At 37.9% G+C, this 16,814-nt stretch overlaps 1 long non-coding RNA gene across 1 annotated transcript in view; it reads left to right on the forward strand.

Moving 5' to 3' along the window:
- The first annotated feature begins 4,302 nt into the window (after window positions 1–4,302).
- Window positions 4,303–16,814, forward strand: part of LOC136013210 (uncharacterized) — a 55,346-nt gene continuing 42,834 nt past the window's right edge. The window contains exon 1 of the long non-coding RNA XR_010612193.1: window positions 4,303–4,409. This is a non-coding gene — a long non-coding RNA (uncharacterized LOC136013210). The remainder of the gene's footprint in view (window positions 4,410–16,814) is intronic.

The following is a 16,814-nucleotide window of genomic DNA, read 5'->3' on the forward strand; positions in this document are numbered from 1 at the left end:
CCCTTTTCTCACCTCTTCTCTTTGATTTTCTTTCAATTCCTACATGGCTTTTGCTGATCTTTTACATAAAGGAGCAGAATTGCCCTGTCTTCATGTGGCTACAAAAAATGCTTTTGGCACTGAAAGCTTCTCTTTTAAGTTGCTAATAGAAGCAAAGAAATATGCTGATCCAACCACCTTATTTGAATAACCATGATCACTTCCTGGAATTCATTTGGCAGGAGCATTGTTAATTTATCTTCGACTGGGCATGCCCTTCCTCTCCCCCTCACATGGTTTGTTTCACGGTTTCTGCTTCTGTGCCATCAGATGCTGTAGCTGCATGTGCATCCTGTGGAACACAGTACAAGTATTATTTGGAGGAAATTGCACTCTCACTATTTAGGGGTTTGCCAAGGGTATGGATATCTTCTTTGTGTTTTGAGTGAGGGCCTTCTGGCAAAACTCTATTAATACAGTGAACTTTTCCAAAATCTTTCTTAGCTTGTGGATAACAAAATATATTGATTTACTACTTACAACTATACATACATACACAAACTGGTGTGTAATATTTCCTATTTGTCTGACTTTTGTAATAAGTCAAATTGCATCAGGATTGTGTCAGCATTATACGAATCACAAGATGGTTGGGTCTCTACAGCTATTCTATTCCTTCCTATGAATTTCTGGGTTTTGCTGGATGACATCTTCAAATTCCTCAGTTTGTAGTCTGCTACCTCCCTTTGAATGTAATCTTGTTTCAGTTCAGAATATTTTTGGTTAGTAATTAACTAAACGGTTTATTAGCCTAATTGATGAACTGTTCTCTTCTGATAAAATTTTCTTTCTGTGCCTGGTTACCTGTGCACTGAATTCCAGGCATAATTCTGGTGGAGAAAAGTAGCTGTAAACATTGTAAGCCCTCAATTTTATCTATTTATTTGACTGAAGTACCAAATAATATTTCTGCTTATTTGGGAAACTTCTGTTCAGCCTAGGGTCCATAAATAACCACTGCACTTTTTTGGCTAATGACCAGTCCATCTCAGTTGATGTGCCTATACTGTGCATTTGATGATCCTTTCAGCTGTTATCCACTGGATCTTGGTTTGTGGTATTGCCTTAGCATGTGTTTCTCTATATGGTTCTACTTGTGGTTTGAAATGTATCAACTGTATGCTTTTTGCTTTTGATTTCTTTCACTGAAACTGAGGGAATCCAAAATACAGAAACTAGTATTACTGAAACACATTGCTTATTTCCCATGAATATCAGTTTGAATGTGTGGATTGCTCTAGGGAATGGTCAAATCTGAGCGTTCAGTAGTTTAAACTTCCAGTACCCTTGTCCCAAGTTAAAACTGGACTTCTGTGGAGAGATACTGCTTTTAGAAACAAACACACACACAACCCCAAACTCTTCTACACATTTGCAGACGAACTACATCTCATATAGTCAGTAAATGATCAAATAAATCTCTTTGTGGTCTTCTCTAATCTCTCAGAACCAGTGAGCCATCAGGAAGTGGTTTGGTTTTTTATTTTTTTGTGAAGAGTTAGAAAATAAACATCAAATATTGCTGTATAGTGCAAGACTTTGTTTTATACCTAGTGTTTACCCCATATTTGCTGGGACACCCTTTTACAGGTTCAAGTCTTGATTTCTTTGGACTTCATAACCTTATAAGAAAATTCTAGATTAATGACTTTGCTAATTGGAATGGCTGCTTATCATATACTTTACATCCTCTCTACACAGATTGTCCATTGACTTGATTTAATCCTAAACCCGTTGCAAAATAATCTTAAAGAAAAAAGCTAAAATGATAGGTTTTGGTGACTTAACTGTTCTTGTACTGTAGGTGCTACAGACTGACATATCATCGACATAGTAAAATCCTGTTGGATTGTTAACAAAGATTAGTTTTCCACCTTTTGGTCAGAAAATGTGTCTTTATCCATATATTTTTATTTTTTTGGGGGGGGGATGTGTTTATTTTTTTGTTTTGCTTTGTTGCTTGGTTTTGATTTTTTTTTTAAAGGGGAACTGCTAGCTTTTTGTGGAACAATTTGCACTGCATGTGGAACCTCTGAGGGTAGGTCTGCCAGATTTCTGGTAGCAGCTATTGATGAGGCTTTACAAGCAGCATCACTGACCTCTGGTAGTTTATAGAGAGCTTTATTTTTTTAAAATACAGTGCCTGCCTGGGGTCTCCTACTACAGCAGTTTGATGGTACTTTGTAGAAGTAATTAATCTTAGATTTAAGGCAACAGTGGAAAAGTGGGTTGGGAGTAGGAAGAAATGAGGCTTACCCAGGGTGTTACATTTTTCGTATGAGGAAAGACTGAGAAAATTGGGGTTATTCAGCTTTGAAAAGAGAAGGCTGCAGGGAGACCTTATTGCAGCCTTTCAGTACTTAAAGGGAGCTTATAAGAAAGATAGGTACAAACTTCATAGCAGGGTCTGTTGCGACAGGACGAGGGATAATGGTTTTGAACTAAAAGAGAGTAGACTTAGACTAGATGTAAGGAAGAAATTTTTTAATGATGAGGGTAGTGAAACGCTGGAACAGGTTTCCCAGAGCACTTGTAGAAGCCCCGTCCCTGAAAACATTCAAGGTCAGGCTGGATGTGGCTCTGAGAAACCTGTCCTAACAAGATGTCTCCAGCTTTATTGCAGGGGTGTTGGACTAGATGACTTTTAAAGGTCCCTTCTGACCCAAAGAATTCCATAATTCTGTGATCTAAAGAAATAAATAATTAAAGGACTTTATTTTCAGAAGCAGAGTTAGTTTATGCCCTCATCCAAGGTATTGAATATCTTCTTTATGGATATCAACAAATATGGATTAAACAGCTAGCAATCTCAGCATGGCTGTTAAACCTGTATTTCCAAAATGAGAGAAGTTTTCAAGACATGGATAGGATTTTTTATTTTTTTTTTCATTTTGTAAGCTGTTTCTCAACTGACTTCACAAACAAGGAGATTTAAACTTATCTGAAGAGCTAAGCTAATAGAGAAATACAAAATGTTGGGTTTCTTATTGGCCTAGATTCTGAGCTGTAGAAGTGAGGAACTTACTAGAGAGAAGTTTGTTTTGGAGTTGGGCTGTAGAATCTGTGGCACATGTGTAGGTCATGAATGCTAGTGCTAGGTATATTATTCTGGTTTCCTGTGCAAGAAGGGTTTCTTTTATATTATCTTTATGTAAGTCTGTATTTCATTTATTCCAGCCTATACTTTTCTGCTGCTGTATTGAGAACTTTAGCCATTTTTGTGCTGTACTTCTGCAATAGTTTTGGGTGTTTTCTACTGTTGTTAACAACCACAGAAATGAGATGGTAAAATCCAATTAAAGATGGGAAAGAAAGGAAACAAATCAGAAAATTGTGATTTGTAATATTTACCACAATAACAATTGCACTTCAGAGTATTTTCCTTTTGCTCATAGGAGTTCTATCTTGTTCTAGGTTAAATTTCTTCTTGTATGTTGGTCTACAGCTTTTATCCCATTTTCAGGCTTGCATAGTAAATAGTTCTTAATTGTCCAGGGGATCCATAAACGAGCAACTTCCTAGTGGAGAAATAGATTTCCTTTAGCAATTTGTGCACATCTTCAATTTCAGGTGACTGTATTTGCATATGATATAGGTATATCTTGCCCATACTTTCGTATACCTAGGTATCTGGAGTACTCTGTGCACGTATTCTGCTTGAGAGATTCTGTAACTTCTATGGAAATCAGTATAGAGACAGTGAACAGCTTCAGGTCTGCTATTTTCAACATCAGTTTGCCCAGGAATTGTATAGTTAATGTATTTGTTAGTCATGTAGTCAGAGCTACAAAATCTTCAAATGCCATATTCTGAAAACATTGAATGTTTTCTCTGACCTCTGAGAGCAAAAAGCATGTAGTGTTTGAAGATAGTCAGGTGTTATAATTTTTCTTGTTTCTTAGAAGCCTTTCTGTGGTTTTGTACACAGCACTGATAGCCAGGTAAGGATTTCATGACTGTCTTATAAATTATCTCTCCATGTTAAGGAAATAAAGCAGGCTGCAAAAAGCATATTGATTTTTGCATTCTTGAACAAAAGGGGCTTTTTTATTGGGAAAAAGTATCATTTTTGTCCTACCATTATGTTCCATGAAAAGCATTAAATATGTATCCCAATTTCAGCTCAGAAACACATGTTTTCAGAAAGCATCTGATAGTTGGTTTTAAAACAATAACTGCAGTGGGACAAGTGTAGGGATGAAGGTGTATATTTTACATTTTTTGTCTATCTGAAGTCTAACTTTCAGAAACACTCGTGGGAAATATAAATTTTGCTGGTTTTGTTCCGAAAAGAAGTTCTCTAATAGAATAAATGGCTTAGAGCTTTGAGAAGACTTGGTCCATGGGACAACCCTGATCCATGCCACTTGGTAAGTTGCTTATCTGTGTAATGCCCTCTTTTTATTCTGATCAGGTGGGATCCTGCCAAAAAAGTGTGGAGAGTCAGGTAAGATGTCAGGGGTTACTACCAGGTACGTAGAGGATGTAGTCACGGTGAGGTGATAGGATGACTGTCTTTCTGCTGGGTGTCAACACTGCCTTTCTCTTGGCCTCAGTAAATATTATTAGTTTTGACTCATGCTTTTTGAACCTTGTTTATATGGATGACAAGAAAACTTTGGGCAGAGGGACTTACAGCTTCTGCAGTAGGACACCTACATTCATTACCAGGCTTTAGCGCCTCACATGAGCAAGTACTGAATTTGTCATAGCCTGTTTTAACCAAATCGAAATTTGTTTTTCTGACTTCACTAGTTAAACTCAGAGGAAACAGGAGAATGCAGCTTCAGTAGACATAAGGTTTTTCAGTCCGTAGCAAACCTCAGCTACTTTTCAGAGCCTAATAAGGTGTGTAAACCCACTAATAGGAGTTTTCGCTTTAACAGCCGCAGTACAATGCTGGTGAACAGCAGTTTTTCTGAACTGTTGCTTGAAAAGAGTTGAAAAGTTATTGGCTTGCATTTTTCTGCCTTGGTTTTTTTTTTTAGTTTTGTTGTTGTTGTTGGTTGTTCTTTTTCTGGGAATATGTTCAGGTTTTTTGTAACTACAGAACACACTCTTCCTTTTTTTAAATTACTAGAAGTCTGGAGGATTACTACAACAATTTCTCTATGTCAAATTTGCTTGAATACAATAAATTCTAATTTTTAATTTTTTTTTTTTTTTATAAGATACTTGTTGTGTGCTTTGTCCTTGGCATATTGTTGAATTCATTACTAAGCAAAACTTGTGATGAGCTCTACATTCCCCAAGTTTGTTGTACAGGTGGATGGATACTTTGTGTGTATTTATTTTATTTATGAAAAAGAATATCAGCTAAAACTAGACATTATTTATCCAAATGCCACTTAAAAACTTTATCTTTTAAAATAAAATAGAAAGAACAGTACATAAACCCCATCTAACAGTGTAATAAGCTTTCTTGTGCATCAAGTCTATATTGAATTATCTTGAGATTATCATCAAGATGTATTGAACCAAGTGGTAAATATTGATAAAGTCAAGGCTGAGATTAATATTTACCTCAAGGGTCAATAAATTTTGATGTTGACTGAAATGTGAAGTCAATATATGTATTGTTAATACATTCTTGAATGCATTCAGCAGAAATATCTATAAATCTGTTCTATAACCCTAGAGATCCCAAGGGACACCTTTTTTTCCAGCTAATACTTCAAATGAAAAATAAGAAATGTAAGAAAGTGGCCCAGTTTTAATTAGTCAAATGCATATGCGTACACACTCACTCCATATCTGATGGATCAGTATGTGTGGAGCAAGAACTTTCTTGAAGGTTGGCACAAACCTATGCAATATGTCTGTGAACCTCTAAGGAATCACAAACTTCCCCTTCCCACTTTGGCTTCAAGTATAACGTGTGATTATTTGACTGTGAATTATGTAGCATAAGTATAAATAAAAAAGTGTTTATAAAAAGTAAAAATTCAAGGATCCCCGTCCTCCTTCCCAAATAGTATATAATACTGTCTCTAAAGAGTGAAGAATGGAACAGGTTTATATCATATTTCTCAGTGTACTATTGGCAGTTGAACAAGCATTACAACAATGAGCATTATGGCAGAACTACTGTAGATGTTACTCTTGCCAAACTCTGATTCAGCCAATCCAAAGCACAAATACGGGCTGGGCAGAGACTGAATTGAGAGCAGCCCTGAGGAGAAGGGCTTGGGTATCGGTTGCTGATAAGCTCAACCATATGCTGGGCTGTATCAAAAAGGGCATGGCCAGTAGGTTGAAGGGGGTGATTTTCACCATCTACTCTGCTCTTGTGAGAACCCCACCTGCAGTACTGCATCCAGCTCTGGGGTCCCCAACATAAGAGACATGTGGAACTGTTCATGGCCTGAGGAGGGCCATGAGGGTACTCAGAGGGCTGGAGCGCCTCTCATGTGAAAACAGGCTGAGAGAGCTGGGCTTGTTCAGCCTGGAGGAGTCTTAGGGGAGACCTTAGAGCAGCTTCCAGTGCCTAAAAGGGGCTACAAGAAATCTGGAGAAGGACTTGTTGTGGGGGAAAGTAGTGACAGGAAAAGGGGGAACGGATTTAAGCTGACAGCGGGTATATTTAGATTAGACATTAGGAAGAAATTCTTCACTGTGATGGTGGTGAGATGCTGGCACAAGTTCCCCAGAGAAGTTGTAGCTGCTCTATCCCTGGAAGCATTCATTGTTGTATGGGGCTTTGAGCACCCTGGTCTAGTGGGAAGTGTGTTGCTGCCTGTGGCAGGGGGGTTGGAACTAGACAATGCTTAAGGTTCATTCCAACTCAAACTATTGTATTATATTAATTTGGAGAAAGAAATGCAGAACAACTACCTCTTTCCTTCCCATCTGTAAAATGAATTGGCAAGTCTGAGTTTTGCTGAGTCCACTTGTGTGTGAGATCCTTTGTGTCACATTTTCCCCCCATGCATCTGTTTTTTTGTTACTAAACAAAAATATCACCTTTCATAAAAGATGTTCTATCTTCTGTTGGAAATAGGCATCTGTCTTATGCATGGCTGTCATGGTTTAAACCAATCCACACAGGTCGTCCACTCACTCTCCCCACTTCTTGCCCTCCCCCTGCTCCTGGAGGGACGGAGAGGAGAATCGAAAAGAATGCAACTCCCACGGGTTGAGATAAGAACAGTTTAGTAACTAAGGTATAACATAGATCACTACTGCTACCACCAATAATAATAATGATAAAGGAAATAACAAGAGGAAAGAATACAACACCTCAACACCAGCCGACCAATAACTCGCCCCACTCCCCCCAGCCGAGCACCGACCGATACCTTCTCCAACCCTGCAGTCCCAACCCTTCCGGTTCACCCCCGTTACATCCTGGGCATGACGTGCTGTGGTATGGAATACCTCTTTGGCTAGTTTGGGTCAGGTGTCCTGTCTCTGATTCCTCCCGGCCTCCCCTCCTCCCTGGCAGAGCATGAGGCTCAGAAAGTCCTTGGCCAGACCAAACATTCAAGCAGCAACTGAAAACATCGGCGTTATCACCACTGCTCCAAGGCCAAAAGATCAAAACACAGCACTGTACTAGCTCCTAAGAAGGAGAAAAATGACTGCTGCTGCTCAAAACCAGGACAATGGCTTTGGAAAAATCCCAATCTGTTACACAGAATGGTTGGTTTATTTCTGTACTCACAGCTTTGATCAAGATGGGGTACAAAGGAAACTTAGCTATATCTTAGAAAATATTTCTTAACTGAAGGTTTAAGGTAATAATTGAAAGAAACTGATGTTAATTTTTTTCTGACTAAACTGTCTAGTTCTTGCAAATCATGTGCTTTTTCTGTTTATCAATAGAATTCGACAGTTGCAGTGTGCACGCACAAGTGAAGAGTTAAAACTTAGCTTTGGCTTTGAATTACCCCATTTCTAGGTTTAAGACTGACACAAATGCTATTTTAATGAACACTTTGTATCTAGTACAGTTTCATTTGAATGAGCGATGTAGCTGTGTTATTACAACATTGCTGAACATTCCTGCTATTTCCATCTTTCATTAAAGTAATAAAATGTAGTGATAAAGTGTTGCTAAGGATAGAGGTTGGCTCAGAATGAGATACTCATTTAGCAGTTCAAGAGTTAGGCTGCACCAAAATGGCACCACATTCCTTGCAAAAGAAAGAAGAATAGGCAAAGGAAACCTTTGAATTTTGCTTATGCAGTGTGCTAGAAGTAACATAAGAAATGAGTGCAGTTCAAAGACTCAGTAGGAGATGAAGCCTAGCCTACTTCAGCACAGTGAAGAGCTAGAAAAAATTCAACAACAGTAGTCTCATTAGTATTGTGATTTCTTGCTATAAGCCTTCTTAAAATCGATTGCAACAGGACTGAAGTTCCTCTTTTTTAGTTCGTTGTTTGGTTTGGTTCTTTTTTAAGAACCTTTTGCTTTCTTTTCATGTGTTGTCATTTGTTTCCTACTTAATGTGTGCACTCACATTAACAGTTAAAAGAAACTCTTTTGAACATAAGACTATCTTGAACTATGCAGACAAACCTTCTTCAATTAAAACACCAAAGGATTTCTGTTCAGACTTAACTGGAGATATCAGTTAGAATTGTTATTTCCTCTTATTCTTTTATGTGTGCACAGTTACTTTCTGGAGTTTCAAGTGCAGAGCTAAGAATTTGTCCAAAGTGTTAGACCAGTAGGAGCGAAGTCAAACCTATTTGAGTGATGTATATTAATCTTCTATTCCTATGCTGAAGTTGTCTGATTGTCAGTTACCATTCCTAAGATACAAAGTTTGTTAACCCAAGAAATTAATAGCACAAGCTGACCTTCACCTGTTATAGAGACTGTACAGCTGTTTGATCCCCAGATGTGTGATGGTGAGCAACCTGTTTAAGGTTTTTGTGGTTATAATAAGTTGCTGAATGTAGATTGCACTGTTATGTTGTCAGGTTTAATTGGAGTCAAAGTAACAATATTTCATAAGAATATAAGATAAAGCAACATATGAATATACAGGCCAACTTTTTATCTTGCTCTTGTTGGATAAAATCCTGAATGCATTGCTTTCAGAGTTCATTATATTATTCATGGTGGAAAGTGGACCTGAGCTGTTCACAAACAGCCTGTTCAAATACATGCCTCCAAGGACCAATGACCCCTCTTCCTTTCATGCAAACAACTGGGTTTTTTTAACTTTCTGATTTCTTGATGTCTGCCTGTCATTTGACTGATGGCAACATAAATAAGTCAGCAACTTCTGTCCATTGTGCCCATTTCAAACTTGGGTGTGAATTCCAGCAGCCTTTGAATATGCATTATCAAGCTGTGAGGTTTATATGGCTTTGAAGAGAAAGATGTTAACAAAACTTCAATTTCAACAGGTACATCTTTACTTAAATTAGATTCTGTCTTTTGTTTTGTTTTAGTTCTTTTAACAGCTAGATTGATACTTCCCTTAGACTAACTTTGGTAGCGTGTTTTCAGCTCGTTTATAAAGGGAAGATGAAAAGTTTGCATCTTGAAAGCAATTACCTTCCTAATTTCCAGGTGATGTAACTGTTGATATAAGTTGTCCAGTAGCTACCTTTTCCAGCCAAGCTATTAGATCCACGGGACAGTTATCCTAGCTGACTGACTTCTTCAGGAGAGAAATTATGGGGAGATACTGAGACACCTTAATGACAATTAGCAGTCTTCCAAAGACTTAACCCAGTGCAGGTACTGCTTTCCATAGGTGAAGTCTGGTTATTTTCTGGTATCAGATGCTTCTGTGTTTGAAACCTAAACAATTCTTTTGTGAAAAATTGAAACTACAGAGAAGTCACCAGACTATCTGTCAAACATTCTTTGTAAGGCTCTTCCCCTTCTGTAAGTGACAAAGTTCAGGAAGAAATTCTAGATGAATTAAAAAAACAAAAGCTTTCATTGAAGGCATTGAGATGCTATCTCTGGTATTGGTTTGAAGGAAAAGAATAAAATCAGGTCCTAATAGTATGAAGACGGAATGCTACCTCTATGTTTTAGCAATCTTAATGCAACCTTTTTTCTTACTATTTACATTTAAATAATGAAGAATTACACTGAATTTATGCTACTTATTTTAGACTGGCTAGGCAAGTTTTGACTTTCTACAGGTATATTGTTGCTGTGAAGTAGTTGCGTGCATGAACAAATGTCTGTATTTTGATTGAAGAGGAGGAAGAAGAGAACAGCATGCATGTAAAAATATCTTGCATCTACACCTGACACAGTAGATATGATCTACTAGTGTTCAGATTTGGTAATCTAATTTTTCCTTCTAGTAAATCAAAAGCACACTAGAAATTGTTTGTGTGGAGCTTCTTAGGACATATCTGGATCATCTGTCATCATGGATAGGGAGATTTAATGGAGAAATAGTAGATAATATTTGAGTAATTTTCTTAATTTCTCCTTTTCTTGTTTTGGTATTTTACTTTCCTCAACACCTTTGCTAATCAGTCTCGCCTAATGTCCTAAAAAGTCTTGCAATGTTCTTGTAATTACCAGTAATCTGTGAGACTGATCAGTTCATCAAGGAAAACAATGCTTTAACAATTCTTTGGGTTTTGATATGTCAATAATCTCTTCTGTATACTTTCACATAGTTGATTTATGCTATTCAGCTTCCTTGTCTACTACATAGTGGTCAGTGCTTCTATGGAAGTAGTGGTAGGGTTTGCTGTAGCTGTCTGATGTGCCAGAGAAACCATCCTCCACTTTTCCAAAGGCAGAAAATATCTATGTTGTAAAAGTATTAAGATATGTGGTCATTTTTGTTCTTTTATGAAATAATTTAAGTTGGAGGTAACCCTCTGTTAAAGGTAGGGCCAGCTCATACAAGATTGCCCAGGACCCTTTCCAAATGAGGTTATGGAATGTCCATCCTTAGAGATGTCCAGACCTCTTTAACAACTTGTTCTGATATTCGATATGTCTCATTACAAAAAATTTTTTAGTATTCAATTAGCAGCCCTTTGGATTTTATAGATATAGCTTATCACTATGCATCTTCAACAATAGTTGATTTGGTCTTCTTTAGATACTACCATTAGATACTTTTGCACAGATGAGTTTCATTAACAGGGGCTAAGAACTTTGAAATGATATCTAGGATCTTGCAGCTGGTGGGGGAAAGATGAATATATGGAGAGAAAATGTAAACATAAGAAAGGATTTATTGAACTTCTGTAGCTCAAGCTATCTGTGACTTTTAAAAGTCTTTGTAAGCTGATAAATGTAAATACAGATACATACAACATATGTATATCTTATTCCAACACCCTGAGAATGGAGTATGTGATCTTGAGGTTAATTGCAAAGCTTTTTGGGACACTGTGGAATGACATGTTGTTTTTCTTCATGTAATAGCACCCTTTGCCTTTTTCAGAGTTTTATAACATATTTTGGGAATCATGACACAGCAGTTGGGAGAAATAGGTCAGAGGTTACTCATAGGCATTGGAATGTCTGTCTGGTCTGAATGCCGCAAAGTCCTCCTTTAATAAATCTGTTTTCACTTGCATGAGACAACGGTGTAAGATTTAGCTTTTAAATTATTAGTATCCATAAAATTTCAAACCATATGCTTTAGGATTAAGTGTTATTACATGTTATTACTGTTATTACAATCTTATTAAAAGCTGCAAGAATTGCACTTGGTTGGAACACAGGACATGAATTTAATTCATGATATAACTACCCCCCAAAAGAAACCAGCTATAAATTTAATGCTGCTTCAAATTTAAAGGATCGATGCCTTAAACTTTTACCCACTGGAATTAGTCAATTAATATAATTTATTTCTTTGAAGACTAAATATAGCAACAGTCTTTAATGGTTTTGAATTCAAAAGAGTCACCATATAATTAAGTAGGATGTTTTATAAGGTGACTGCTTTCAGTACTCTGGAATAGCAAAAATATTCCACATTAAACAGTCGAAATTAAGAAAGAGAAAATAATGCATCGCATCCATCCAGAGAGGAAAAAAACAAACAAAAAAAAAAAGAGTAAAAAAATGGAAATAAATGTTGTGGAGACTGTAAAAAAAATTGTAATTACATCAAGAGAAAGTTTTATTTTGGGTGGTAAAGGCGATACTGCAGAGCTGATTAAATTTTGTGCAATTATTTGTGCAAAGCATTCAACACTGTCCCACATGATATCCTTCTCTCTAAATTGGAGAGACATCAATTTGATAGGTGGACCACTCGGCGGATAAAGAACTGGCTGGATGGCTGCACACAAAGAGTTGTGGTCAGTAGCTCAATGTCCGGCTGGAGACCAGTAATGAGTGGTGTCCCTCAGGGATCAGTGTTGGGACTGGTCTTGTTCAACATCTTCATCGCTGACATGGACAGTGGGATTGAGTGCGCCCTCAGCAAGTTTGCCAATGACACCAAGCTGTGTGGTCCGGTTGATACACTAGAGGGAAGGGATGCCATCCAGAGGGACCTCGACACGCATGTAAGGTGGGCTGATGCCAACCTCATGAAGTTTAACCATGCCAAGTGCAAGGTCCTGCACCTGGGTCGGAGCAATCCCAGGCACAGCTACAGGCTGAGCAGAGAAGAGATTCAGAGCAGCCATGTGGAGAAGGACTTGGGGGTATTGGTCAGTGAGAAAATGAACATGAGCCAGCAGTGTGTGCTCGCAGCCCAGAAAGCCAACCGTATCCTGGGCTGCATCAAAAGGAGCATGACCAGCAGGTCAGGGAGATGATCCTGCCCCTCTGCTCTGCTCTTGTGAGACCTCACCTGGAGTATTGTGTGCAGTTCTGGTGTCCTCAACATAAAAAGGACATGGAACTGCTGGAACAAGTCCAGAGGAGGGCCACGAGGATGATCAGGGGACTGGAGCACCTCCCGTGTGAAGATAGGCTGAGAAAGTTGGGGCTGTTCAGCCTGGAGAAGAGAAGGCTGCGTGGAGACCTCATAGCATCCTTCCAGTACCTGAAGGGGGCCTATAGGGATGCTGGGGAGGGACTCTTCATCAGGGACTGTAGTGACAGGACAAGGGGTAATGGGTTAAAACTTAAAGAGGGGAAGTTTAGATTGGATATAAGGAGAAAATTCTTTCCTGTTAGGGTGGTGAGGCACTGGAATGGGTTGCCCAGGGGGGCTCTGAATGCTCCATCCCATCAAGGCCAGGTTGGACAAAGCCTTTGGTGAGATGGTTTAGTCTGAGATGTCCCTGCTCATGGCAGGGGGGCTGGAACTAGATGATCTTGAGGTCCTTTCCAACCCTAACTATTCTATGAGTCTAGAAGTCTATGATTTTCAAAGCATTTTTTGTTTGTTTTCTTTTATGATGCATTGCTTTTTAAATAGATGTTTGGTTTGTTGTTTCTTTTTAACTTGGTCTGAATTTCATACTGTCACTGTGCAATTCATAACTCAAGCTCATAGGTTTTAATGACATGTAATGGTCTTTTTATTTCTATTTCACATCAATCCTAGTAAAAAGAAGAAGCCACCAGCTACCCAAAGCTGGTCCTTGTCCTGCATCTTGTTTTACAGTAACAAGACTCATACATGCCTGTTTCTAGATACAGTGGTTCCCAAGGTGAATCTCAATACAGTCTTCTAGAAAGTTATTTTTGCTAGTTCCAGAAGACAGGCATTACTGATATTGTTGCATCCAGAATCACTAGATAATATTAAATGCCTCTGGAAGCCATAGCGAAATTAAAGAGCATAAACAACATTTTCATAACAGATGTAACTCTATAAACTACTAATGCAATGTATACCCTCAGGTAATATAGTCTTGGAATGACCTGCAAAATCTTTTCATACCATTTGGAAGACAGGGGCAGCCAAAAATAATCTCAGTGACAGCATGAATCTCTTCAAATGGATCAAGATGTCTCTGTTGCTCAATTCTGTCTCTAAAGTAAGGTCAACAAAGCATTTTGAAAGTGTCCTAGTGATTACTGCTTTCCAAGAAGCAATAACTGCAGAATTTGCAGTCATACCGTGTGTCGTGCAATATGGCAGTATTTAGCTGTAGATTGGTCTTTAGCAGAAAGAAGAAAAGAGCATGAAGCAGCTACAGAAATAAGGATGTTCTGGAAACTAAACATTATTTTGGTGTTGAAGTACAAATAAGCTGATCAACAAAACAGTTGTGTTGTTTAAGTCCTGGAGTCTATTTCAGTTGAGATGAGGCAGAAAGTGCAGTTGAGAGCATGAGGCCATTTCTGCAAATCTTTAGGACTGTTTCCTTATTGCACTGACTGGATTATTTTTTTTAATTTTTTTTTTAGTGTGATGACTCAGGAGAGGTAAACATTATCTGCAAACAATGCTTCAGGATAAATACTGAAATATTTTATGAACTATATCTCAGTATCACAGGTGTTTCTCTTTTTAATAATTTGTTCTGATGTAGGGAGTTATAGAGGGTTAGCATGCAGTGAATGTGCAGAGGTACATGTGTAGTACTGTCGTCAGTCTACTGCAGTATTAACATTTTCTTTAATATTGTGTTCTCTGATTCAGGCATGTGGAAGTGAAAAACTGTTATAGAACCAAAGAGTTATTTTCTCTTGTACTTAAAAGACTAAACTTTTTAAAATAAGTACCATGCGGAATTAAACAGTCCACTGTGCTAATTAGACATTTTTGGTATACTGCAGTGTCCCCAGTACTCTTCAATATGCTAGTTTAAACCCCAAGCCCAACCCAAGCTTAATGATCAGTGAAAAATGCTCTCAATGCACCATTATAGTAATCTCTCAGTAAAAGTCACATTGTAATTTCTAAAGACTATTGGTTAGAAAAGTCCTGATAATTTTACAAAGGAGAACCCAGTGCTAAACAAAACTTAACTGTAAGTATTTTAGCTTTATGTTTCCATTCTGAAATCAGTCTGATGCCCAATACTGCGAACATCAGGAGACACCCAATTGCAGGTGTGTGCTTTCATATTTAATTTTTTCCTTCCATCTGTATTCATTTCTGCACTCAATATATCACACTTCTATGGTAGTTTTTAAATTCCTCTAAGATAAATTTTAGGTCTTAACTCAAAAGGACCAAATTAACCTCAAATGGACATAGCTGTTTCCTATATAAGACTGACTTTAGAAATTGTGGAGTATGAACCCCTGTTCTTTTAGTATCTGTTTCTGTTCCTTCTATAGCAGTGAAGGTCCAAGTTTAGCACTTTTTCATGGAAAAAAATGGGGTACAGCTCCTTTTAGTGCTATTTCTGTCTGCATCATACTGATATTGGTGACTGAAATTTTCCACCCATTTCATTTTCTTTCAGTGCACACTAGATATAAATTTCAGATAAGTTGTGAGCTGCAGCACCAATGTTTTTAACTGGCCAGAAGCAGATGAGATTAACCAATTTAATTCATAAGATTTTTTGCAGCACTGGTGCTCATAACTCAGTGAAAAGGGGTATACTAATTCATTTATTTCTTATTTCTATGTGATCTTCCTGAAGATTCTGAAAATGAATTAATGATTGACTTGTTTTTCAAATTCCCCAAACAAATTCAAGTACCACTGTTCTTGCAGTACTTTGAGCTTCATAGCTCAGAATAAAGGATAAACTTACTATTTGCCAAATTTATATAAAGGTTATGGTTTTCTTTCATTTTGTTGTTTCACACTATTAAATGTTTGCAATGTGGCATAATCAAGGCACATAAAAAATATATTTGCTGTTCTAACTCAATGACATGAAATTCAAGATCCCTGAGGTAAGGTTAAACAGGAGCTCATATAGTCAGGGTTGAAATTCAGACACTGCAGATATAATCCATCTCCCTGACACATGCAGTGCTTCATTGTGAGACTGCCAGACACAGTCTGCTGAGATGGGAATGTCACAGAATACCAAAACAGGGGGAGACGCAGTTTTGTTCATCATTGCTTTTATCTACGAATATCCATCTAACGGTCTACATACATAGCTGTTGCCAGAGAAATATGAATGCAGCATGGAGATGCAGCAGCTGACATTCGGAGAAGAATATGGAGCATATGCTTGGAGCTCAGAATTACCTGCAGATAATTTGGGTAGTTAATCATGTTAATTGCTTATCATTAGGGTAATATTTTGGTGCAGACGCTGAGTCACCATTTCAGTTGTCTAGAAGAGATCAATGGCACGCCTGGTTGCCTACATCGTCTAGTAAATTCTGAACCTAAATTACAAAAGGGAACCTGAAGGCAAAGAAAGTGCACTGTCATCACTAGGGAAGCATGCAGAAAGAGCTGCAGTGGCAGAAAGAAAATAAGCTTTTCAAAAATATGAAGTGTTACTGGTCTTGTGATTACTTCTTGGTTATTCCCACTCCACAATGCATTTCAAGTGTCCATGCTGAGGACAAAAGTGGAAAATCCCTGAACCAATTTAGAGAGAACTAAGATTCCAAAATGAGAGATGCAGATGTATGTGTATATTAGATATATGCTTAAGCCTGGGCTTACGCAAAAAGCAAAAAAACTTGTTTTGGCTGTATTGGGGATTTTCAAGTGCCTATATAGGCAGTAAAACATGAAAAGTGTGTGAGTGACTGACCCATAACAGTTTTAGCCTGGCATGAGCATAGACAGTTCTGTAAACTGTTAGGGTCCTTGGGTAATTATAACTTTAATCAGAAAGGAAGAAAGCTTCTGGGGCTCTGAAAAAAATATGCTCTTGCCATAGACTTGGCAGAAACCAGGCTGACCATATGACTAGCAGGGCTGGAGGGACATGGTTATTTGGTTTATGTCTGGATATGTCAAATTTAGCATTGTGATTAAGTATTGTTG

The sequence above is a fragment of the Lathamus discolor genome, chromosome 4 (assembly GCF_037157495.1).
Source record: "Lathamus discolor isolate bLatDis1 chromosome 4, bLatDis1.hap1, whole genome shotgun sequence".
NCBI lineage: Eukaryota > Metazoa > Chordata > Aves > Psittaciformes > Psittacidae > Lathamus > Lathamus discolor.